The sequence below is a fragment of the Euprymna scolopes genome, chromosome 33, assembly GCF_053919585.1.
Source record: "Euprymna scolopes isolate OS-2025 chromosome 33, ASM5391958v1, whole genome shotgun sequence".
NCBI classification, from domain to species: domain Eukaryota; kingdom Metazoa; phylum Mollusca; class Cephalopoda; order Sepiida; family Sepiolidae; genus Euprymna; species Euprymna scolopes.
This window is the reverse complement of record NC_136514.1, coordinates 90,871,104-90,898,670: the sequence shown is the minus strand read 5'-3', so window position 1 is coordinate 90,898,670 and position 27,567 is coordinate 90,871,104. Positions and strand designations below refer to the sequence as shown.

The 27,567-nt window shown below is 34.7% G+C and overlaps 1 protein-coding gene and 1 pseudogene across 1 annotated transcript in view; both read right to left on the bottom strand.

Annotated features, from left to right (window-relative positions):
* LOC145258353 (pre-mRNA-splicing factor ATP-dependent RNA helicase PRP16-like) overlaps nt 1-27,567 on the bottom strand; it is a 290,934-nt gene that overhangs the window by 16,460 nt on the left and 246,907 nt on the right. The gene's annotated exons all lie outside the window — the stretch shown is intronic.
* Nucleotides 14,100-14,225, bottom strand: LOC145258465 (U2 spliceosomal RNA; annotated as a pseudogene).

Below are 27,567 nucleotides of genomic sequence, written 5' to 3'. Positions count from 1 at the left end.
CGTTTTGGGGCGAAAATTTGGTTGCCAAAAAGTTAAAGTTGAAAGAGTTGACCTTTGCACATTCTACTAAATTCTTCTGCCAATTTTGGGTCTAAAGACTTTAAATTTTAGATGTAGGTAACTTGGATATGGGTAAAACGTTGTATTTTGATTTCAGACCAAAACAATAAATGTTAAGGAGACAAAATTAGGGTCAAAGTCTTTTAAAAAATTAACTTCTGCGGTCTCTACAAAATTACTGACAAATTTTTGTCTAAACATTTTAAATCTTACATGAAGTGTATTCACATGTAGGGCATATCATGAACAGTACATAGGGCCCAAACAAAGTCGGGCTGAACTGCTAGTATATCTACAAAAGTGAAAATGTCAATTTTCAGTCTAGAGACTCGAGATTTCACATAAGGGGTATTGATATTTGGGAAAGTCTTTTCAATTGGTTTTTGGCCAGAAATTTGGATGTCAAGGGGTCAAAGTTCAATGATGTGATCTTTGAAAACTCTACTAAACTCTTTTGCTAATTTTGGGTCTAAACACTTTAAAATTTAAAATGTAGGTTCCTTGGACATGGATCAAACTTTATAATTTTATTTGAGCCCAACACAATAAATGGTAAGGGGTAAAAATTGGAGTCAAATTTTTTTTTAAAATATGACCACTGTGGTCTCTACCAAATTACTCAACCAATTTTTGGTCTAAACATTTGAAATTTTACATAAAGGCTATTCAGAGATAGGGCAAGTATTTTAATCAGTTTTGGTAAAAAATTTGAGCTGCCACGGGATCAAATTTCAAAAGATTTAACCTTTGCGGTGTCTAGCAGACTACTCAGCCAATTTGGAGTCTAAACATTTGAAATTTATACATAACCGGCATTCAGACATGTGACAAGCATTTTAATCCGTTTTGGAGCGAAAATTTGGCTGCCAAAAGGTCGAAGTTGAAAGAGTTCACCTTTGCAGATTCTTCCAAATTTCTCTGCCAATTTTTTGTCTAAAGACTTGAAATTTTAGATGTAGGTAACTTGGACATGAGTAAAACTTTTTATTTTGATTTGAGACAAAAACAATAAATGTTAAGGGGTCAAAATTAGGGTCAAAGTTTAAAAAATTGACCTCTTGCGGTCTCTACAAAATTACTCAGACAAATTTTTGACTAAACATTCAAAATCTTACATAAAGTGTATTCACACGCAGGGCAAGTTATGCACAGTACATAGGGCCCAAGCAAAGCTTGGCTGAACTGCTAGTAGATATATAGATTCTTATATTACCATGAAAACGACTTAATAATGTTAAATCAATAATAAAAAAAAAACATAGGATCTCATTTACTGTTATTTAACTCAATTGCAGTTTCATCAGACAAAGAAAAAAAAAATTTTCACCCAAAAGTTTTGTGACTTCCGTCTGGGGTCACCTCTGACCCTTAAAAACGTCACTCAAACTTTCCAATTCAAACACAGATCCTAGTTTGTATTTACGCAGCATGCAACAAGGAAAGGCTGTCATAAGCCGAGGATTATGTGCATATGTTTGCATGATCGGGAGTGGCTGGTTCATCTGGGAAAGGTCAAGTCAGGTTTTGCAATTTGAAAGTAAATAAGACGCCATTTAGAGTTGAAATGTTTTGTTGGACAACTTTAACAATGTTTTTGTTGTTGTTTTTGTTCTTGGGTGTCAGGGTTTCTGCGTCTGTTTAACATTTCGATCAAGATGCTGATGACGCTGTGGAATATGTTAAGACCACAAGATTAGATACCCGTTCCTCCTACTATCCCTCCCTCTCTTCCTTCATCATAAACTGAAAACAAAAACTAGTTAATTTCCTCTTGGACACACACACACACACACACACACACACACACACACACAAAGATAGACTAAGAAGTATGCATACACACACTCTCCATGCATACAGATGTACAAGCACACAGATACACACAAGTGCACAATCCCACATAGATACACACACACATAAAAGTGTATGCATAAAAGACTCACAGATTTATACATGCAAGATACACAAATATATATATGTGTAATAAAATTGGGCTAAAAAATAAATTTTCAATGGTAAAGTAAACCTATCTAAATAAAAAAGCTCTACCTGGTTAAGAGGCGCAAACAATAACCCTTATCAACTTGATAATGTTATAAAGTTCCTTTGTAACTTTACTCTTTATCTTCTTTATTTATTCTATATACTAGCAGGACTCGTTAACTGGCGTTGCTCGATGATAGCACCCCCCCCCCCCAGCGTAATAAATTAAAGGGCAGATGCTGATATTGTTGCCCAACCCCCAACATTCTTAAGTTAAAAAATACTTTCGGAATAGACACCCCCAATCTCCCTATGTTTAGAACAGCTTTCAGAGAAGACACCCCATTTTATGAGTGAGGGAAGGGTTGTCAAAAAATTTGCCCGAAATGTAACTTTGATAATCACTCTCAGGATTCTCATGCACAAATTCTATGAATGAACAACGAAAATTTGGTGGTTGCAGTGTCATTCAGCCCATGCGTACTAATCTGGCAGGCAGGGTATGGTTAAGAGTATGGTATTTTTGTTGGCAAGACTGGAGTTTAGGTGGCAAAATACTCTCAAACCCTCTATCATAAAACAAACTACCATGTACACATGTAAACGGTATTTCAAAAAGTGACAAAACAGTTAATAATAGTTATAAGTGTTTAAAGAACACACGTTTTTCAATATATATATCTAAAAGAAAATATGATTGGGGGAAATTAGGCAAAAACAATTTATTTTGGTTTGTGATCTATTTGGGTTTAAAGCTAAAAACAAAAATTTGATAATCCGTGTGAACCATAAGAAAAAAAAAACAAAAAAAATGTAGCAACCCCCTTAAAAAAATTTAAATAGAAGCAAGTACTCATGCGAGCACAAAAAAAAAAAATTAGCTGCAGTAGCCAGGCTCAAACGTGTAATGCTAACAAGAAAAGGAGGTAAAAAAAAAAAAATGCTTTAGTCGATTAGCCCACGGCACACTTACAATGTTATGGACCCTTTAACGCCTTTAAAACATACCTATCATGACATGTGACAAAAATGTCAGTGCATAATCTAACCCTTTCTTGCAAAGAATGGCCCAGTTGACGGTGAAAGAAAATGATACTGATTTTGTCAGTGTTCATTGAGTAGGTCGAAAGCTGATTAAAATATATAAGGAAAAAAGCTTTTCTAAATCAAACATTATAGATAGTTTAAAGACTTCCAAATTTGACAAAATCCAGGTCTCAACTGTATTAATCACGTAATCCGCGATTTCATTTTTTACTTAGCATATACAATCAAAGAAGAAATAATGGTTATCAGCATGTGACGATGTGTCGGAAAACAGTATGTACGATGTAGGTAAACATAAAAGATGTAGCACAATAATAGTGTTGCTATATAAGAAACGTTAACCTGTACAGTATATTTAGTGAAAAAATAAAAGCAGTCTTGGCTTATGAACATGTTTCAATGTGTTAATATATTTGTATTTGAGGTATTTTATTTAAAACGATTGACTTTTGTATAGAGTGAAGTCATGTTTGTAAATCTGTGGAACATTCGTTTTTGCAGGAAGATTTACATTCTGAAATGAACAGAAAATACACTTCTCAGCCAATCAGGTTTGGCAAAATGTGAGACAGGAAAAATTCATTATTTTTGGAATCAGAAAATGGAAATATTATGGTATATCTATAAGTATATGATACAGCTAGTAAGGATGCAACCCCATATCTGTCCAAAATGCAGAATACCTCCCAGTGTTGACTGGGAGTGGTAGGAGTACTTTCATTTAGAGGAAAAATAGCAACTACTTCCACTATAGATGGTTGCAACTGTGATGCTGTTGCTCCTAGGATGTAATGTGGGATTTTACTATAATGAATAAATATGTGTAAAATGGCATTCAAAAGTTACATAGTGGCTAATAATGTAGACATAATAAATTTGTATGTGGCATCTGTTAGTGCAAACCTAGTGTACTTTGGTCCAGAGGGGAATTTCTGCAATCAAAATATTATATAGTAGATAGGCAGGGTAGAATGATAAAATTGTCGCCCTAGATAAGACAGCATGATTCCATTTCCATTTGATGAAAACCGGTTTTCTTTTTTTATTGCTGACCAGCTGGTCAGTTTTGTACAAATCCCAAGAGTGTCTGAAAGTGAGACAATATTCAACGAGCGAGATCGAAGATGTGCCACTGTACAACTCATGCTCTCTATTGATCCAATTTTTGAAAACATGACTATTGCCAGCACCCTCAAAATTGCAAATCTGGATGGTTCAACGCTTGAGGGAACAGCTCAATGCATTAGACAACCCACAGTTATGGTCTTTGGTGTGGTTTCAAGTAACGGTCACATCATCTTTGAAGTTGGTTTGAAAGCCAACACGGAAGTGTACCTGGATATGCTGAAGAGTGTGGTGATTCCCTGGTGCAATCAGGTGGCGTCTAGCAGCAGACTCTGGGTGTGACAGCAGGACTCGGCACCAGTCTACAACTTCAAAGAGACCAGGGCTTCAAAAGGAGTGTTACGACTTTGTACTCTTCTCTTACTGACCCCTCTTTCTCCCCCAACCTGAACCCGCTGGACTACTTCATTTGGTCATACATTGAGAACATCACCAACATGACCTCCCACAACACCAAAGCCAGCCTGATCACTGCCATCTACATAGTATTCGCCGAGCTCCTGCAGTGAAAACGGCACGCTTCCAGTTCCAGACTCATATCTAGATGATAATTGAGGCTGAAGGCGGCTACATTGAATAGATGCCAGCTCTGCTACAAAATCAAGTTACCTGAATTGAGTTTTTCAATAAAAATTTGAAAATAAAGTTGTAGTGTTGTTTTCTTTAGGGCAACAATTTTATTGTTCTACCACACACACACACACACACACATATATATATATATATATATATATATATATATATATATATATATATATGATTAGTTTTTTTTGGAAAAAGAATTCCAGCAGAGTGCTCAATTAAAAGGAAAATCCAAATTTTAAGAGCGTACTTATATTTTGTGTACAGAAAGTTGTTAGTTGAGACAGATCATTGGTACCGTCGGTTTCAAGCCCGATAATGAGACCCGTTTAAGGTATCCTTATCAAGCTCTCTTCAGCCAATATTCGTCTCGAATATTGGCTGAAGAGAGCTTGATAAGGATACCTTAAACGGGCCTCATTATCGGGCTTGAAACCGACGGTACCAATGATCTGTCTCAACTAACAACTTTCTGTACACAAAATATATATATATATATATATATATATATATATATATATATATATATATAGTCATCCACATATAGTACTGTTTCGCTGTATCACAACTCATCAGTGTGACTAGACAGGCAACTACCTCAAGCCAGGATCGAAACCCGACCGCCTGTACGACAGTTAAGGCTTCAAACCATTACACTAATCGGCAGCTGCTGTACGGATAGTGAATTAACTATGTTTTGACATTATCTGAATACCTAAGCTCCATTTGTTTACACAAAGAGTATCACTTAATACGTTAATGGTATATCGTGTATCACTTCCTATTATGCTCAACTCAAGATAAGAAGCATCTTATCTTTTTTGTGTTAAAAACAGTTTTTGTTAAATATGTGATGGGATTTTTTTTTTTATCTGCCCCTTCCCCTCTCATGGTAAATCAAAGTAAATAAAATAAATTGCATTTGATAAAAATTGCAACATTTTATAAAGCTGAAAAGTTTAAATTAAAAAAAAAATTTTTTTATGTACAGGATAGAGTTGAGAATAGTTGTTCTTCATAAGCTTCAAAGGCTGAGGGTAATGTCATGCTAACAGCGATCGGCTCAAAATGATTGGATTTTTTTTTTTTTCATATCAGATTGATTTCTCAGTGTGAAGAATGTTTTTGATGGTGTCAATGTATTTTAAACCATGTCACATGCTTTTGTTGTTGTTGTTTTTTTTTTTGTTTTTTTTAATAATATCGTTCAAAGCTGGTTTTAGTTCACAAAAATTTGTTTTGTCAGTCATAATTTTTAGGTGTAACACGTGTGGTTTTTTGCTCACAATGTTAATCAGTAAATAGGATAGTGATGCACAGTATTGCTTAATATGACATGTTTTGCGATAAATATGATGTGCCAATCCCATATCTTTAAGAAAAGTATTGGGAGTGGAGTGCTTCTTAAAAAAAATAAATTTTCCTAACAAATGTTGTTTTGCCAGCCACAATGACATAAAAATTTAGAAAGTGATTTTTTTCTTTGTTTTTAATAGTGAGTTACCAGTTATCAGGGTCAAAAGCCATGCGAGGATATAAAGTTAAACAACACATAGATTGCCAGTTAAATGATGAAGAATATTATGAGAGGATTCAAAATGATGAGTGGAAAAAACAAAGTTTCATCTATATATATAAAAGCCAAACGTCTGTGTGTATGTATGTTTGTTTGTAACGCTAAAACTTTTGAAAGACGGAACCAAACTTGACAAATTTGGTATCATATCGAAGCCCCATCACCCGGATGACAAATATCGAAATTTCACGTCAAACGGACCACTAGAAGTTGGTCAACTGATCAGTTATCTTCGAGGGGGGCCCCCAAAAAAACCTGTCATTATCTATATATATAAAAGACAAATGTTTGTTTGTAACGCTAAAACTTGAGACGAAAGATTCCTCTCCCCTAAGAATAAAACATATGTCCAATATTTGCTTTTGTTTTTTCATTGTTTATACGGTCCCGAGCAACGCCGGGTAGCCCTGCTAGTTACTTATATAAACGGTTTATGCTATAGTTGTTGACACTGAGTTTGAAGACGATCATGTTGTAGTCTGCAAGGAAGCACTCCTATGGTAGTGTGTTTCACAGGTGGGAAGCTCTTGAACAAAAGCTCATTTAATAGAACTAGGCACACGGAAGATTTTTTTTTTTCTGCTGTAGTGGATTGAATAAAGTGTTCTTTTCAAAATTCTTATAAAGAGTAAGGTAGTGTAAGTTGAACTATGACAGACAAACCAGTAGACGAAGAGAAATATAATATAGATATATATGTTGAAAAAGACAACAATGCTTTTTTTTAAAATAAATATTTATTAAAAAATTTAAATTCAACTTGGTTTTGACGATATAATTCTTCATCAAGGAAACAGTTTGTGTTTTTTCTTTTTTCTCTCCTTGTGGTATATTGTCACTAGAACAACAAAATCTGTGTGATTTTTTCCAAAGGTTTCAATCAGGAGATTTTTACGTGAATTTCTACATAATAAAAAAAAATATCTCAATAAAAATCAAAATATTTCTCTTCAAGAACGATTCACACCCTAAAAAGTAACTATGATATCACAAGCAAACCACCAGACAAAGGAGGAGCCATAACGATCAAACACCGTTAAATATATCAAAGAAACGGAACTCCAACTCAAAGACACAAATTTCTACAAAACACTTCCCGTAGACTCAACATTCAGCTATAAACTAGAACTCACTAGTCTTATTCAAACCCTTATCCTCTACACAAACTAATAATAATAATAATAATAATAATAATAATAATAATAATAATAATAATTCTCTATCAACGTCTCTCTGGAAAGGGATGGGATTAATTTCCAGAGGATTTCCCTTAATCCCGGCTTCAAACCAGGAGCTTCAAAGATCAAGGGTTTTTCTAAGGATGTTGGTGGTATCTACAATTGCAGAGGTCTGAAGGCCGCCTAAAACATCGGGGATTTGTAGTTTTTTCAATTGTCCTTCCAGACGACTTGATACTACTCCTAGTGTACCAACTACGACCAGGATTATTTGTGTTTTAACCCCGTGTATACGCCTTATCTCCAAGGCCAATGGAGCATAATTGCTCCACTTCTCATTCTCCTTCTCTCTCACATTCCTGTCCCAGGGTACTGAAAAGTCTACAATCTGCCAGTTTTTTGAAACCTTGTTAATGACAACCAAATCCAGACGATTATGTTCCAATTGCTTGGTCGTTATGACACCTTTGTCCCACTATACCTCTACATTGCCATCCTCACTTGTTCTCACTTCATCAGGCACCTCCTCAAACCATTTTCCAGCACACTTCACCCCAACCCTCTTACACACCTCCCAATATATCCGGAGTCCCATGCGAATGTGTACGCTCTCTGAGCCAGTCCACTACACCTTGCTGCAAGGTGCGCAATTGACTCTGAGGTCTTACCACAAATCCGGCATTCTGCAGCAACTTCCTCTCTTCTAGAACCACTTTTTTGACCAATCGTGTTCCTAATGTCTGCTCTTGTGTTGCACAAACAAAAGCTTTAGTACTCTTAGCGACATACTCACCTCTAAGCCATTGCCATGATCTTTCATCAGCCACTTCTGCTATATCCTGGAAGAAACTTCCATGCATTTTCTTCCTAGCCAGTTCCTCTGCCCTTTCTCTATCCGTACGTTTCACATAATCAACATTGGTCTCACATACCTCCACTTCATTGGCCACAACCTTAAGCATCCACTCCTCACTTCTAACCACATGCTCCTTCAACAACATCTCCTCGGTTCTAACACAATCTTTTCACTTTTCAATCCTCTCACCGTTTTTCCTCTTTTGATACAGCCTTGCTACGCTACTTCAAATATGAAATATACCAAACATTGCTAAAAGTTTTCTTATAACTTTTATATAAACTTTTCTTATAATAATAATAATAATAATAATAACAACAACAACAATAATGATGATAATGATAATCAAAATAATAACAATAATAATATTAATAATAATCAGAATAATAATGATGATAATAATAATAATGATAATAATAATTATAATCATAATGATAATAATAATCATAACAAAAATAATAATAACAACAATGATAATAACAACGATAATAATAATAATAATAGTAATAATAATAATAATAATAATAATAATAATAATGACAATCATAATAGTAATAATCATAATGATGATGACAATAATAACAATAATGGAAGAAATACCATATGAACCCAAGAAAACTGAAACTGCAAAAAATCCTAAAAATTACCCCATCACCGTCCCCAGCATCTGCCCTGACTGGTCTCACACAAAATAATCGTAAGGATCAAGGAGGATGGAAGGACCGAGGGAGAAAACTAATGATCATTGCCAGTGAGAAACCAATGATAACCAGTTGTTGTGATAACGCAAAGCCATCTGCAAAAGCTTATTGAAAAAAAGTAGAGTGTAGCTGGAAATATGGAGAGACTTGTTGTCATCCAGACTCCAGGTAATCATCATGGAGTAATCTCTGATAATGGCCTATGTGAGAACTCCTAGTGAGTAACAATAATGAAAAACTAAAAAAAAAAAAATTTAAACATGCCTCAATAGTGAAAACCATGCAACAATGAAGCCATGCATCACAAACATGTTTAATGAATCATAAAACGTTCGTTTGATTTATGACATATTTATATGAATAAACATAAAAGCTTGTATCTTGTCTTTACAACAAATGTATCAATCTAATGTTTTTTTGTTTTTTTTACATAGGCGTCACCACTTATCAAGGCCGATAGGCCACTCAAGGATAAGGGTTAAAGAGTGTAGAGTAGTCAAAAGGACAATATAGTAATCGATAGTAATGGAAGTTCAGTAAATTTGTTAACTTAGTGGAACGGCTCATCAGAAACTTGTTCACATTGGACTTGAAGACAACCATATTATAGACAGCTGGAAAGCAGGAAAACGGAAGACAATTCCACAGGTGCGCAGTTCTAAGAAAGAAGCTTTGATCATGGAATCTATGTTTAGGTTTATATTATTTAATGTTTCTGTTCTGCAAATCCAGTTAGTAAAACATAATTGTGTTTTAGGGACCTCCCAACGACACCATAGAATCGTGCTACATCATCATGCTGTGTGTATCTTTACCTCTACAATTACATAAAAGGAACTTCGCATGTCTGTGAGTTTGTTCCCTATGGACTCAAAAACAGCTGAGCCGATTTTTATGACATTTCACAGTATTCTTAGATAAGTTTTGTATCGGAATGTCTTTGATAAGTATCAATAATCAAAATAATCCAATGAAAGAAAAAACAGGCGATTTTGACCAAAATTGACATATTACACAGCCTAAGTGCATTTGAGAAGTTTTATTACAAGTGCATTTGAAAAGTTTTATTACCACACAAGCTGAAAAGCCCAACATAAAATCAAAAGTTGATTCTTTGATATGACAGGTGCGTTTGAAATGAATGTTTCTGTTTAAAGCACAATTTCACAATAATACTTGACTTTTTCATGTTAAATTTAAGCCATTATTACTGAACCAAAAATATAAAATCAACAGTAGGTTCTTTGATATGACAGGGGCATGTTCGAAATGAATGTTTCTGTTTAGAGCACAATTGAAACACGATACTTGAGTTTTGTATTTTAAACTTTAATGGAAGCCATCTATAATATTAAAGCGAAAATGTGTGTTTGTGTGCGTGTGCATTTTTTGTGTATGTCTGGCAAAATACTTTTGGGGAAGGGGGGGAGCATTCGGAGCGGTTACTGTTTCTTAGAACCTTTTATATGCTACCTAGATTATAATATCTACAATTTACGAAACAAGCTCGCGTGTATCTTTAATTTCGACGACTTTTACATACTGTTTTCGTGATATTTCTTGGTCTACGCATGTTTGTTTGGCTTTTCAGTATAAAAGCGAAACTGAATCCATAGCATAAACACAGCTCCCTGGCACTCGTGACAGGGACTTCCAGAAAAGCAATGAGGTTTGATCAATGTGGGGGAAACCCCTTATATCAGACAATTGCTATTCATTTGGACCAATATTTTAGGGGAAACGCAGGCACTGGCTTGCAGCCAAAGTTAAGTTTCCCCATATGGCGTGATATTTGATCTCATTAAGTTCACACACTTGTCATTTAACTTTTTAATCATTAAATTAAAATGCTTTCCATTCCTCTCCTGTTGTGGCCAAGTGGGTATGATGCCAGTTTGATTTTTCCCCTTCTTTTCCAACTTTGAGTCAAGGCTTCAGGTTCGAGCCTACCTTCCTACCAAAACATTTTTTTCTTTTACACCTCCAAAACACCCGGGCAATACTGGGAACCCCTGCTAATTAAGTATAAACATCTATAATATAAATCTCACCTGTCTGTTTAAATGTATGTATGCATGTTTATATGTATGCCTAAAACTTTCGACAGTGGCAATGGATTTTCACAAGATCCATATCATTTGGAAGCTCGACCTTTCGGACGATAAATATTGAAAAATTGACTAAAAACATTAATTCCTTCATTCTCAATTAGGCACTTTTCTACAAAAAGGGGTCGCTTTTTTTGCCGACATTTTCAAAAGTCATCTCTTCTTTTTGATTGACTAGCCTTAACTTAAACCTTTGCCACTTCCGGTTTGGGGATGGATGCAACAGCAAAGGTGTCACGTTTTTTTTCATATTCTTTTCCTCCTTTGCGGTACGAGTTCGAGCCTTCCTGCTTACTACCACTTTTTTTTTTTTTTTTAACTTTATACTAGCAAACTTAATTGTTACATATATAGGGTCAGTAATATGTGACAGATGTGGGTTAGTGTCAGATCCAGGATAGAAAATGGAATCCTGGTATGTACAACCACTCCAGGTGAAAGTGGACCTGGGCATAACGGTAACTAAACTGACATCAAATATCACAAAGATGACATACTTTAAACTCATACGCAGGGCAGATTCTGCTTAGTCCAAAGATTAGACCATTATAAGAACTATCGGTTATAGTCAGCTAACGTACTTCAATTATTATTTTAAAAAAAAAAAAAAACGATTGGAAAAAAACAATAAAAAGGAGTACATGCACAGGGGAAACATAGGTTTGAGAGAAAAAAGCGAAGGAAATGATTTGCTTTGTCACTGCTTCTGGTAGCAGCCATGCAGGAAATTAGGAAGTACGTTTGCTGACTATAACTGAACTATAAAACCAACTCAAAGTAAATCTGCATAAAACAACATCTATGGGATGACTTCACACTCCACAAGAAATACTTTTTTTTTTAAAACGTTTTTTTACCCCAAACAAGGTGTATTGCAACTTGGAACGTTAAAGGTTACTATTTGGAATTGTGACTAACAGGTGGCGGTGGGGGGTTGATCAACAAGATTCCTGTTCACATTATAATTAAACTTCAGCAGGTTAGGATATTCAGGGAAGCAGGAAACGTGGAGGGAATTCCAAAGTCTAGCAGTTCAAGGGAAGAAACTATTAGAGTAGAAGGCATTCCAGCATCTAAGGATTTTGTTGCTTATCGGGTCAGTCAGTGGTATGTACATTGATGGGGGCACAAGTGCTGTGAGTTCATCAGAGCACATTCCATTAAAGTACTGGTAAAACTGGCACAGGGATGCGACACTGTGGCAATGGAACAGAGGTTGGGGCTTGGCAGATGGTGCAGTACCTTTTAGATTTGAGACTTTTTTTTTTGCCTGGTCTAAGTGCGAGAGACTATGGACAAACTTATCTTTGACAACTAAATATTTTCGTTTACTAGCCAAATAGAAAAGTTACTAGCCAAACCCACATGATTTTTAGAATATGACATCTTTGTTCTATAATGATTACATACATCATAAAGATTTTTTTGTATTTTTGTCAATAAGTGTAATAATAAATACACAGGATTTTATGTTTATATTGAAGTTATAAGCATTCAAATTTTCTCAAATGTTCTTTAAACAGCCTTTGTAAAATAAAATTAAAAAATTATATTGTTCTATTAAACCTTTTATTGTTTAAATAATTTGACTTTGCTCGTTTTATTAAACAAAACAAAAAAAGTTAAAGATATTTTTCACTCAGTAGTGAGCTTTGCAAGAGTGTCGGTAAAAGAAATACAATCGCCAAAAGATAAGCGATTCATTATTTTTAGTCGCCACTTTGAAAAATCACTCGTAAATGCGACTGTTTCACTCGCAATGTAAAGCCCTGGCTACTGTCATCAAACATAACGTGTAGTTTTCTATTATTTCTAGATTAAATATATCATATACTGCAATGCTACATCTTTAGGTTTTATTAGATTCATCATCTCTGCTTGCGTCTATTTCGTATTTACGTACTAGTGAAATTGTGTTTTCACTCTTTTTTTCCCCAGTTTCACCTTTTTTATGGTCAATAAACCAACATAACGTAAAACTTGATTGTTAAAAGGAGTTTAACTGTCAAGTTTTGCACATGCTTTTATGATGTGTAGAATAGGTATTGCGTTTTTGTGGAGATTCTGAAACCACTTTCAACATTAACCCTACCTGACCTGGTTGAACTAATTCATTCAGTCATAAATAAATGAATATAACGGCATAAATAAAGGGGGAATTGATTCAAACATGCGTTGTACATATTCGATCCATCCATAGCCTTGAGCCCCTAGAGGGGCATAGGCCATCCACAACTTTGTAGATGCTTATGTAGTGAAGAGTTCTTTTTTCGGGGTGAGGATGCTGGCCTCACACCCAAGCTTCCCAGAAGGTACATACAGTGCCTAACCTTCCCAAATGGTCACCCATCTGGTACTAGGCTCAACATTGCTTAAATTTATCTTTAGTTGACCTTTGACAACTAAATATTTTCGTTTATTAGCCAAATAGAAAAGTTACTAGCCAAACCCACATGATTTTTAGAATATGATATGTTCGTTCTGTGACGAGTATGTATATCATAAAGAATTTTATTTAACAAGTGTAATTATAAATATACACAGAATTTTATGTTGATACTTGAAGGTATAAACATTCTAATTTAGTCAGATATTTTTTTTAAACAGCCTTCGTTAAAAAAAAAGACCGATAGCAATTAGTCGTGTGCTCTCATGTAATGAATGAATGTGTGAATGTAGGATTGACATGAAATTCTTAAAGATAAACTAAAATGACCGAAAAATGGGCTGAAATGACTTAAATAAATAAAAAGTAAATGACTTAGAATGACTTTAATGAACTTAAAGATGAATTGAATGACCTTAAGAATGACTTGAATGCTTAAAAAATAACTGGAATCCTTCAAAAACAACTTGAATGATCTGGAGAATGACTGGCTGTGAAGTGGGTGATCAGTTTACATTAAATTAATACAGAAAAGTGATCCCCCACTTTATATCACAATAAGTACAGCATGTAGTAAGAACAGATTCTACACTTTGATCTTGGCCAAAAGGCCAAGAAAAGCTTAAAAAGCTAAGAACAGCATCTATTAACAACAGACCTTTGATCTTAACCAAAAAGGCCAAGCACAAAAGTGTCACGAACAGACCAACCGACGGAGTGACTTATAGAGTCACTTGCACTCGACTAAAAACAGAGTACATTGTTCTATTAAACTTTTGTTGTTTAAATAATTTAACTTTGTTCGTTTTATTAAAAAAAAAATAGTTGAAAAGATGTGTTTCAGTCAGTAGTGAGCTTTGGAAGATTTTGAGTGAAAGAAATACAATTGCCAAAAGATAAGTGTTTCATTATTTCTAGTCGCCATTTTGAAAAATCACTCGCAATGTAATCAGCACCATCGTCATGGAGTCTATGATGACTAGTTGGGGCCTCAGTGCTTTATCCCTCGGTGTTGGCGTAGTCTCACTCCATCAACACAGGACTTTTCACCTTGGCCCTAAACTTGCTTGCACAGTTTAGGTGCAGTATCTGTTGCGCATCAGATAGACATCTTCTGAACCTCCAATGCTCATGTCCAGTGGAGCGAACCCACAATGACTGGCAGCAGAGGAGGCCGCAGCTTCTGGTCAAAAGTTATCTCAGTGAGGTTGACAGTCGCCCTATCGTGTCTGCTACTACGCCTTTTCTTTCTGGATGAGGTTGCATAGCCTTTTAAGGAAAACTGCAAGGCAGCAGTAGAATTTGAAGTCAGAGTTCTCATCTCTTTTTTTTTTTTTTTTTTTTTGTTTACAAGGGTGTCACCACTTATCAAGGCCCAGAGGCCACTCAAGGATAAGGGTTAATAGGTATACATTAGTCATTGTGATTTTAGCATAGTAAACAGTGGGAATTTTGAAACTTGGATTACTTAGGGGGACGATTCAATCTCTTAGCCTTTTGCTGTGATAAGGCCCACAAGGCAGTGGTGTTTGATTTTGGAGTTGGTTCCCCTAGTCTTCGCCCAACCAAGGGCACCCACAAAACAGTGGGGTAGGCGTTGGTAGTGTGCCAGGGCATGTCCACACATCGGTGGGCCATAACGCTGGGGTCCCTACTACTCCGAGATCTCTTACAAGTTTAGCCTGGGGCCCGCAAGGCACCCAATTACCGTGTGTGGCTAATGTAGAGGCACTGTAGGAGTCTTGATGATGGAAAGGCTATGTACTGGCAGGGAAGACTTATGCATAGCTTCTCCCTTTTCACGATGAGGTTAACCAGTGGTGTTAGCTGGAAGCAAGAAGGCATGCAAGAATGAACTTAACACTAACTTATACCTAACACACTAGACGTATCACATCCCCCTGCCGGTTTAAGAATCCAAAGGCACACATTCGCAATGTAGATGTCCTCTAGATGTACCAAGACCAGATGTGATAATACTTTTATCTTCATTTATCATTTTTATTTGAGACATAATTATCAGCATGTATATAACAAAACAAAAAAAGAAAATGTCGACATTTTTTTGTTATCAGCTTCGATAAAATTGATTAAAGAAAAAAACAAACAACTCCATTCAAATCAGTTGAGTGCTGTGCAATTCAAAGGTCAAAGACTGACTCAAAGGTCAAGGGTTAAGTCTGAAGCATATGCTACAAAATGTTCCTTTAAAATCTCCAAAAATAAATGTTGAAATCAAAATAAAACAAAAATTAATAAAATGATTGCAGGACCCGTGGAAATTCCACAGTTGTATCCTTAATCCGTTGTACATTGTTGCCGTGCATAAAAATATTTCCATCTAATGGACGTCTGGCATGAATGCAACCCCACAATATTATTGTACCAGTGACATTTAAACTGAAACATACTTATCTAAAATACTTTAACATTAATTATTAATATAATCTCTATATTAGTAAGTCTAATATAATAAATTTTAAAACAAATAAAATTAACCAAATTATTTGAATCTATCAAACTACTCTTCTCATCTTGAGTGTCAGATTTCTTGGAGCTGATGTCATGCTCTCTATATAATTGTTTCGATGGAGGGTTTCTCTTAAACTGTCAATATCCTCTTGGTATGCATTGCTGTGACTAAATATCGCTTTTGCTTGGTTTTGTAGGCAACAGACAATTCCTTTCATAGGTTTAAGGCTCCAAAAATCTGTATGAGAAATGTCCGCAAAGACCTGTACTGCAGTGATTAGAGTACTTGGAAAAATAAATTGTAAAAGTGATATTCTCCTGAAAGATGACGGTTCAGTTCTCAGACTGAAAAATACAATTGCGAATTACTAAGGACCTCATGGCTGACAGAGCAAGAGCATGCTACCTCCGTGAAGTAAATAAAGGGTTCCGTTAGAAATTCCGTCCAAATTCCTGAGTTTGACAGAAACATTCCAGAGTTCAACAAGATACACCTGAACAAGATCGGCAGTTACATCGACCGAAACGTTGTGAAAATGACACTCAAGAATCTAATACAAATAACCAATCCTAATCTAAAAATTCCAGAAAGGTAACTAAAATTAATTTCAAATTCCTACAGAATTTACTCATTTTACAGCTGCCATAATATGCACATTTGAAAGTCGAACATATGTTTGATGAAGGGAGATTTCTTGAAATATCACTTTACAGATTATTAACCTGATCATACAAATGTATGTACGAACACAATACATGTAAAATACTATATATGATGGACTCTTCCATTGATTTCGATGTATCAGCTTTCGCCACAACAACTAATTTGTTCGGAAATCCACACGGATGATTTGTTTATAGTGGTGAAGGCTTTGTGTAGAACCATCCACACTTTTTAGTATTACTGCTAACCTTTGTTGGTATAGATGACTGCCACAGGTTTTAGAGTTTCCTTCTCCTAGATACATGCCTTAACGAAGACTGGGGGTGCATCTCTCCCAGTGAATTAATGTGCCCCCAGATATCAACCTGGAAATTTCTACGACTTGGCATGGTACATACAGTGCCTAGACTTTACAAATGGTCACCCATCTGGTACTGGCCAGGCTCAATCTTGCTTAACTTCGGTGATCTGGCAAAAACTGGTGTATCAACGTGATTATGCTATATATATATATATATATATATATATATATATATATATGAATCAGTAAAAGCAGAAAATGAAGTTATAAAAACTATATAGTAATATATATATAGAGAGATTTATTCATTTGTTTAATAGGGGTATACATCAATTAGGGTATTTGAGTAAAAAGGAATGTTTTATACTATGATATTTCGAAGTCAAATGATTCTCATCAGAATAGTAGAGAAGATGCTAAGTAACATAATCGGGATACAACGTCTAGTGATAGTTTCATTAGGAGTGAAATAAATTATTGAGGTTGTTTGCAGGAACTATATTGATCTCTGTGATGAAAGCGGAGTGTAGTTTGCAATAGATAATCTGAGTGAGTGTATAGCATGTCTATCATAGTCAGTTTAATGTATGTGGACACACATATTAATAAAGGTGAATTTGCATGGGTTATTTTACATATTCTAATTTGCTTCAATTTGTGTAGATTTGTTACACCCTATATTGTGTTGGCTTCTATAAATTTTAATTTCCTTGAGATACTTATCTAAATACTCTAATTTCAAATTATTTCAGACTAGCCATTCAGCCCAGCTTTGCTCAGGCCCTATGTACTGTTCATAACTTTATGTGCATATGTATACATATATATTAAAAAGTTTGATTTATGTCCAGGTAACTTACATCTAAAATTATGTAAAATTTCAAATATTTAGACTAAAAATTGGCTGAGAAGTTAAATTTCTTTTAACTTTGACCCCAATTTTGACCCTTTAACATTTATTGTTTTGGGCTCAAATCAAGTTAAAAAGTTTGATCCATGTCCAAGGAACCTACATCTAAAATTTTAAGTGTTTAGATCCAAAATTGGTGGAGGAGTTTGGTAGAGTTTTCAAAGATCCAATCGTTGAACTTTGACCCCTTGACAGCCAAATTTCTGGCCGAAATCTGATTAAAAGATTTTCCTAAATCTCAATATGCCTCATGTCAAAACTCGAGTCTGTAAACTGAAAATTGACAGAGTAATTTGGCAGGAAAATGTACACAGACACAGAGACACAGAGACAATTTCACTTTCATAGATATATAGATTTATTTGTAACTGCTTGATGTAAGAATTTACAAGAACAAAAGATAATTATTGCAACAACAGGAGGCACCTATTTGCCTTAGTTTAAAAAAAAAAGGCTATAGTTAGGAGGAAAATGGTCAGCAGGAAAAGAGTTCCATAAATTTATTTTTTTTTTTTTTGTTTGTTTTTGGTGTTTTTTTTTTCTATTTTCACCCTAAACAAGGCACAATGCTACTTTGATGTAGGGGGCTACTATCGGGGACATAAGTTGCAGGGATACTATGTAGGGAAATAAGCAGCAAGATGTCTGTCCACATTACACTTGAACTTCTGCATGTCAGTACACTTGGGAAAGCAGAATCCTGGAAGGGAGTTCCAAAGTCTAGCGGTTCTGGGGAAGAAAGTCTGCAGTTATTGGAAAGAAGCTACTGGAACAGGAAACTGTATTACAATGAGATATTAAAACAGTGAATTGATGAAGACCTCTAGACCAATAGACGTTGCAAGCCTATCTCTGCTCTATTTTTTATGGAAATCGCTCGAGACAAGACATGAAGCCACTTGATGTAAGGAGCTAACAAGAATGGAAGCTGATTATTGCAAAGACAGGAGATGCCTATTGACCTTAGTCTTTTCAAGACTAAGGCTGTAGGTAGAAGGAAAACAGTGAGCAGGAAGTGAGTTCCACAATCTTGCAGTCCTTGGAAAAAGGCTACTGGAATAGGAAGCTGTATTATAATGAGTTATTAAAACAATGAATTGATGGAGACCTGTAGACCAACGAATCAAACAAGCTGGAACAAAAGAAGCAGAGAATAGATCAGACAATTCTGAGGAATCCCTCAGGGGTCCATCCTGGGCCCAACTCTCTTCCTGATCTACATTAATGATCTTCCAAGTCAAATCCTTACATCATTCGTAGACATTTATGCTGATGACACTTCTATCTATGGTAGCACATCTAAGACCGTAAATGACCAAATTCTCTCTGATTCTCTCTCCTCTGATCTTGAGCAAGTGGTACAATGGGGAAAGGGTTGGCTGGTTACTTTTAATGTATCTAAAACCAAGCTTTTATCTTTACATCATCAACGCTCTGATCCCAATCTGGCATCAATTGAAATGAATGGCTCTCGTCTTGGGGAGGCCTCATGTTTTGACAAGCTTCTGGACTTGACCTTTACTCCTGATCTTAAATGGAACACATACATTAAATCCGTAGCCAAGGCCGCTGGAAAAATGGTGGGATCCTTCTATTGATCCAGTAGATATATCACTGCTGATGCCATTCTTTATCTATATAAGAGCCAGGTACGTCAAAGGATGGAGTACTGTTGCCACATCTGAGCAGGAGCTGCTAGAAAGGACTTGTCCTGCCTTGATAGAGTTCAAAATAGACTTCGTAGGCTCATAGGGGATGTCTTTTTCTTTTCCCTGCAACCTCTTTTTCACAGAAGAGATGTTGCTAGTTTGTCTCTGTTTTATCGTTATTTTCATCTGCTGAGCGCCAATATATGGCCCCCTCCCTCGCCAAACTTTCACAAGAAACACCCGTCTAGCAGAAAGCATTATCAATAATTTCCCCCACTCTTTATCTGTGCCTAAACCTAAACGTAGATTCCATGAACAAAGCTTCTTTCTTAGAACTGCACACCTATGGAATTGTCTTCCGTTTTCCTGCTTTCCAGCTGACTACAATATGGTTGTCTTCAAGTCTAACATAAACAAGTTTTTGATGAGCCGTTCCATATAAGTTAACAAATTTACTGAATTTCCATTAGTAATGATTACTATATTGTCCAATTTCTACTGTACACTCTTTAACCTTTATCCTCGAGTGGCCTCTTGTCCTTGATAAGTGGTGATGCCTATGTAAGAAAAAAAATTTTTAACGTGGAGAAAAGGTACAAAAATAAAAATTGTCTCAGTCGTGAAGGATTTCTCCTCCACCGAAAGAGAACAAGAAATAGAAGTGCAGCATCTGAAGAACAGATACTACACTTTGATCTTGACCAAAATGCCATAATTGTATTTATAAAAAAAAAAAAAAAATACTGAGACTAGTATTATCACGTCTGTGGGAGAGAGGGTCCAGAGAAGAAAAAAAGGTGGGAGCCAATCAAAGTGCAAACATGTTATTGCACCTTATGAAGCACCCTCAAACGAAACAGAGATTCACCAGCCCAAATATGACAACAGAACTCCATACATGGTTTGATAGTAGATTTGTAGAGATGGAGAATAGCCTCGGATGTGAGAAATTGTTTGCAACGATAGAGAAAACCGACTTTGAGAGAATCAGAAAAATTTGCGAGAAAGAGGGATCAAAAAGAATAGACTAAAGATAGGTTATTTATTTATTTATTTATTTTTTTTTACAAGAGAGTCACAACTTATCAAGGCCTGAAAGCCACTCGAGAATAAAGGATAATGAATGTAAGTTGGTAGTGTAGTAATTGTTAATGGTGAAAATTGGGTAGAATTTGATTATTTATGCGGATGACTCAACAAGAACTTGTTTACATTGGATTTGAAGGCTACCATGTTGTATTCAACCGGGAAGCAGGACAGCAGAACAGTGTTCCGCAGGCAGGCAGTTCTGGGAAAGAAGCTTTGTTCATGGAATCTGCGTTTAGATTTAGGCACAGATAGAGAGTGGTGTAAATGGTTTATATAGTGGTTGTAGCTAGTTGAGTGATTTTGTGAAAGTTTGGCAAGGGGGGACCGTAGATAGCTTGAAAATCAATTTCTAAGAGTCGTCCGACACATATCAGTATGTAAAATATGTGATGACGATGATCTGAGTATCGGTAAGTTGGATGTCAGCTAAGTTAATAAAGTTTTCGTTACTGGTTGGGAAAATATTGTCGATTTTCTTTTCGCATTTTTAATTTGTACTCCATGCCTTCATTTCACTGTTAAATGTTTAAAATATTTTGACACGTTTATTATGTGTGTCGTCGTCGTCGTCGTTAATGATTGTAATTGCTTGTACACATTTGCCATTTTTGACGCCGAAATATTTTGGTTCATATTTCCAAAAACTAATTTGTTTTTTGGTAAGCACCAAAATAATGTGGTGTTGTCATTTAAATAAGCTGCAGGAAATTTATTAGGATACTAGCAGGGACACGCTACCCAAGATTGAATGATGATCAATGAATATTTCACATTCCTATATTTTTCTTGTCATTGAAATCCGTGAAATCGCCCGGGAGGAAGCTTCACATGCCTCTATGCAGTAACTTAGTCCAAAATATATGTTATTCTACATCGCACTCTAGAGAACTTACTGTTTCTTTTATAAAATTACTAGCGAGGGGTACCCGGCGTTGCCCGGGTGTTTTTCAGGGTATGTGAAAAAACCCCGAAGCGTTGACGATGCGCAGTTGGAAAATAATAAAGTGTTTTAAAAAAAACAGGTGCGCGTTTTTGATTGACGTGACGGCGATAGGTATTCAGCAGTTACGATTTTGTGCGGGACAGTTTTGAATAAATCGGTTTGTTTGTTTTTAAAAACCCGCTCCCTGTTTATTAGGAGGAGAGAAATGAAAGCTACAGTCTGATATGACGAAGTCGATATTGAACAAACTGGCTTTCGGCCTGTGATTAGAGTCGAGTTTCGCTTTCTTTTTTTTATACCAAAAACCGAATGTAACGCGTGCCGATGCGGGAAATGTGGAATAATTAACATTTGAAAGTCAATAAAATTCAATAGACAGGTGAGGTCCGTGGGTAATTCTGAGATATTACAATTTATAGATGATATAAAAAGTTTTAAGAAGTTGTGAACGGAGCAAGCGCTTCTCTGAAAGAAGCCTTTCGTGGACATTGAGGAAAAGCGAACATACATACACACATACATTTTCGCTTTTATATATATAGATTTTATATAAACTTCTTTCCAGTTAACAACAAAAACAAAACATTAAGAAATTTATGTGCGGGGTTTGAACCTACAGATCACGTCATGCAAAAAAAAAAAAAAAAAAAAAAAAAAACATGTAAATTTTCAAGTCTTATAGAATCCTTTGCAGTTAATGAAAAAAAAAATTAAGAAATTTATGCGCGGAGTTTGAACTTACAGACAATGTCATGCAAAAAAACAAAAAAAAAAAAAAAAAAAAAAAAAAAACACTATCAACTTACCCATAATAGAATTTTCATGACCCATTGTTTTATCATTGTTACTAAGTGACAACATGGAAAAAATGGCTTTACCGATGATAGACAAATTAAAATAACAGTTTCGATTATCAGTAATTATCGGGGGTCATCTGAGACAAAACTTAATTAAGATCACTCCCAGACGTATACACTAAAGTTCTGTAAATTTTAAAGAAAATCTGTTCATCTGTTTCGGAGTCTATAAGGAACGAACTCACACAGACAAAGTTGCATTTACATAACTGTAGAAATAGAGATGGTATGACTTTATATATATATATATATATATATATATATATAATAAAAATTACAATTAAATTTACCAAAATGATCCAAGATGGTAAAACTAAAGTATATTATAAATATTAAAGAATTAATATTTATAAAGTTATCTCAACCAGATGTAAAAGCTCGATAAAACCAAATAGGAAATAGAGCTTATAAAAAAGAAAAATTTAAAAAAATAAAATAAAATAAAAAACTTTTTTAAGGGGAGAGGATGGCAAGTATCTGCAAATTCCGGATAAAGCAAGTAAGTATGTAAGTAAATGCATATAGTAAAATATAAGTAAATATACATACAGGACATAAATGTGTAGGTAGATTGATATATTAGATAGGAATATTTAAAGACTAAAACGGAAATTGCAAATAAAAAAAAACCCGGCCAAGCAAAGAAGAAATAAAGAATTAAAATAAAGGATTATTAAGTTATAAAGTATTAAGAAAGTATGTAGAAAAAAACGATAATGTTAAAGAAAAATGATATATATCTGAAAGATTAAAGTAATAACTATGTAATTTCAAAATTACCATAATTAAATATGAACTTATGTTTACAGAAAGATATCAGTTCGTTTTTAGAATTTATTATATTTTTACTTTGAGGGGAAGTAATTATAGTTATAGCTTCGGTTGTGCAGAGGTGACATGACTTAGAGCCTGGAGTATAAGACTTAACCTTTTTTATGATAGTTCATTTGATTGAGAAGGGGGTATTATTAGAGTTAAGTTTTTTAATTAAAGTGGTTAGAGAAGTTCCTTGGTTATTATTAGAATTATGGTAGTTAAAAGAAGAAATGTGGTTTGATATTCTTTTCTTAATTAATGTTGAAGTAGCGCCGATATATGTATGTACTTTATTAAAAGCTAAAGGTCTGAGTGATATTAATATTAATTTGCTGATTTGTTAAATTGCTATTAGTTAAATAGTTTGAATTTTGTTCATTGTGTTCAACAAAGGGTGGGACAATGATTGTACGAGGACTATTTTGGAGGGGATAATGAGTGTTGTTAGTGTTAGGATGGCTGTTAGGAGAAATATTATTATTATTATTATTATTATTATTATTGCTAGTTGTATGATTATAGATTGAGGGGCTGCTCAAGTGGTATATTGGATTAGTAACTATATCAGATGGAGGATGGGAAGAAGGATAACTTGAAGAAGAAATATTAGTGTCTGTTATGGGAGGATTGCGTGGGAGCTCAGTAATTGTGCATGAATATATAACACCTTTATGGATGCAATCATTATTGAGTGGGCAAAGATGTTTGTTATTACAATTAGTTTTGTGTTTAATTGGGAAAGGTATTTTTTCGGCTGATTTAATTTTATTGTTATTAAATGTTAAGATTCTTTGTGCTAAGTTAGGCATTGTTGAATAAGAAATCCTGATTGAGTTTTTATTGAAAATAGAACTATATCTGTGTGGGTATTTGATAGAGTTTTGTATAATGTTGAAGAATTCCTTAGGTATATTAGTTTTGACATTTACGCTAAATGGAGGATTAAACCAAATATTTTCCTTTCTCCTGATGCGAATTATCAGTATAAATAGTTCATAAATTTTGCAGTACCATTATTTCAATAAATCATCTAACCTTATATATATATATATATATATATATATATATACACACACACACACATATATATTAGTGATAAGACCATATATATATATATGTGTGTGTATATATTCATGATGAGATGATTCCGATTCTTTATAAATTTCTAAATGTTTCTTTTTACTTGGGAGTTACCACTTATCAAGGCCCGAAGGCCACTTAAGGATAAAGGGTTAATCAATGTAAGGTGGTAGTTTAGTAATCATTCATGGTGTAAATTGGGTAGAACATTGATTATTTATGAGGATGACTCAACAAGAACTTGTTTACATTGGATTTGAAGGCTATTAAGTAGGTCAGCAGAACAGTGTTCCACAGGCGGGCAGTTCTAGGAAAGAAGCGTTGTTCATAGAATTTGCATTTAGATTTAGGCACAGATAGTTAGTGAGGGAAATCATACATAGTGGTTGTATTTAATCGAGTGTTTTTTTTTTTTAAGTTTGGCAAGGGGAGACTATAGATTGGAGTTCCGCCGAGCATTTGCCATCAAAATAACAATAGAGCAGAGACAGGCTTCCAACGTCTCTTTTGTGGGAAAGAGGTTGCAAGGAAGAGAAAAGGGAATCACCTGTTAGATTTCGAAGCTGGTTTTGAACTTTATTAAAGCTGGATAGGGCGCGTCGAGCAGCTCCAGCCCAGATATGCGAACAGTACTCCATTTTAGGGCATACCTGGCTCTTATACAGATAGAGGATTGCATCGGCAGTGAGATACCTACTAGAGCGAAAGAGTGATCCAACCATATTTAAGAATAGAGTTATTTATTCTCAATTACCATCAAAACACGTTAAATATGCAGACATTTTCTCGCGCGTAAAAATACACTTGTGGAAGATGATCTATACATGGCTCTACGGACAAATTTATCTTTAGTTGACCTTTGACAACTAAATATTTTCGTCTACTAGCCAAATAGAAAAGTTACTAGCCAAACCCACATGATTTTTAGAATATGACATCAAACAAGGTGTATTGCAACTTTGAGCGTAAAAGGTTACTATTTGGAATTGTGACTAACAGGGGGCGGTGGGGAGTTGATCAACAAGATTCCTGTTCACATTATAATTAAACTTCAGCAGGTTAGGATATTCAGGGAAGCAAGAAACGTGGAGGGAATTCCAAAGTCTAACAGTTCAAAGGAAGAAACTATTAGAGTAGAAGGCATTCCAGCATCTAAGGATTTTGTTGCGTTTTTGGTCAGTCAGTGGTATGTACATTACAAGTGCATGAGTTCATCAGAGCACATTCCATTAAAGTACTGGTAAAACTGGCACAGGGATGCGACACTGTGGCAATGGAACAGAGGTTGGAGCTTGGCAGATAGTGCAGTACCTTTTAGATTTGAGACTTTTTTTTGGTCTGGTCTAAGAGCGAGAGACTATGGACAAACTTATCTTTGACAACTAAATATTTTCGTTTACTAGCCAAATAGAAAAGTTACTAGCAAAACCCACATGATTTTTAGAATATGACATCTTTGTTCTATAATGATTACGTACATCATAAAGATTTTTTTGTATTTTTGTCAATAAGTGTAATAATAAATGTATTATACACAGGATTTTATGTTGATACTTGAATGTATAAACATTCGAATTTTCTTAGATGTTCTTTAAACAGCCTTTGTAAAAAAAAAAAAAGAATATATTGTTTTGTTAAACCTTTTATTGTTTAAATAATTTGACTTTGCTCGTTTTATTAAAAAAAAAAAGTTGAAAAGATATTTTTCACTCAGTAGTGAGCTTTGCAAGCGTGTTAATGAAAGAAATACAATTGCCAAAAGATAAGCATTTCATTATTTCTAGTCGCCATTTTGAAAAATCACTCGCAAATGTGACTAATTTACTCACAATGTAGAGCCCTGTTATAGGTATTAGTTTAACTGTTGAAAAATCAATAAATATTTATTGTTTTATTATTACTACCAGCAGTGTGAGATTTTGCTTTAAAGACGAAATAAAAAGACAATTAAAAGAATCGTTTTTGGCATTGGAAAATAGGCACAAATTTTTCTTATACTGATGATGATGATGATCAACGAATGTTTCACACTTCCATATTTTTATTATCATCAAAATAAGTGAAATCACCCATTTTTTCAATCAAATCGATTGATTGCCTACTTTTGTTGGGGACCCATCATAGTGCACCGGGAGGAAGCTTCACATGTCTCTCGCAGTAGTTTAGTCCACAATACATTATAGTCTACATTGCACTGTAGAGAACCTACTGTTGAGTTTATAAAACTATTTTTTATATATTAAATTAAATTGCATTAAAGTTTAAAATGCAAAAGTCAAGTATCATGGTTCAACTGTGTTCTAAACAAATATTCATTTCGAATGAGCCCATCTCATCAAACTACTACTGTTGATTTTATATATCTGGCCATGCTGCTTGTGTGGTGATAATGGCTTGAATTTAAGGTTAAAATGAAAATGTCAAGTATTATGGTTCAATTGTGCTTTAAACGGAAACATTCACTTTTTACGTACCCCTGTCATATCAAAGAACCTACTGTTCTGCTTGTGTGGTAATAAAACTTCTCAAATGCACTTGTGATGTTAGGTTGTGTAAGGTGTTAACTTTGGTCAAAATTGCCTGTTCCTTCTTTCGTCAGATTTATTTGATTATCAATACTCACTGAAAACCTTCCAATCCAAAATCTAAGAACACTGCCAGACACATAAAGTATATTTGTGTGAAATTTTAAAAAAATCGGCCCAATTGTTTAGGAGTACATAGGAAACGAACTCACATACAGATAAAGTTCCTTTTATATAATAGTAGAAGCAAATTTACATGCTCGCGACACTGCTAATGTTTCAAACAAATCGTCAGTTCAAACCAGACGTCCTTGTCAGGCGACTTAATAAATGTTTGCTTTCCACAGAAGAAACCAGTCCTTTTATTTTTTGAGGATTGATTTCTTCTAAAGAAAGAAACCATTCATTAAGTCGCCTATCGAGGACTTCTGGCTTTAACTGACTATTTGTCTGAAACATTAGCATGTCAAATGTTATGACCATGTAAATTTATTTATATTAATAAAAATATATCTTGCTCTTCTTTTATTGAGCACTCTTAATAACCTTGTTAAATTCATTAGTTATCACTCTTGAATACCTCTAAACTGGTGTGTGTGTGTGTGTGTGTGTGTGTGTATATATATATACATACAGGTTGTAAACGAAATGTTAGTTGC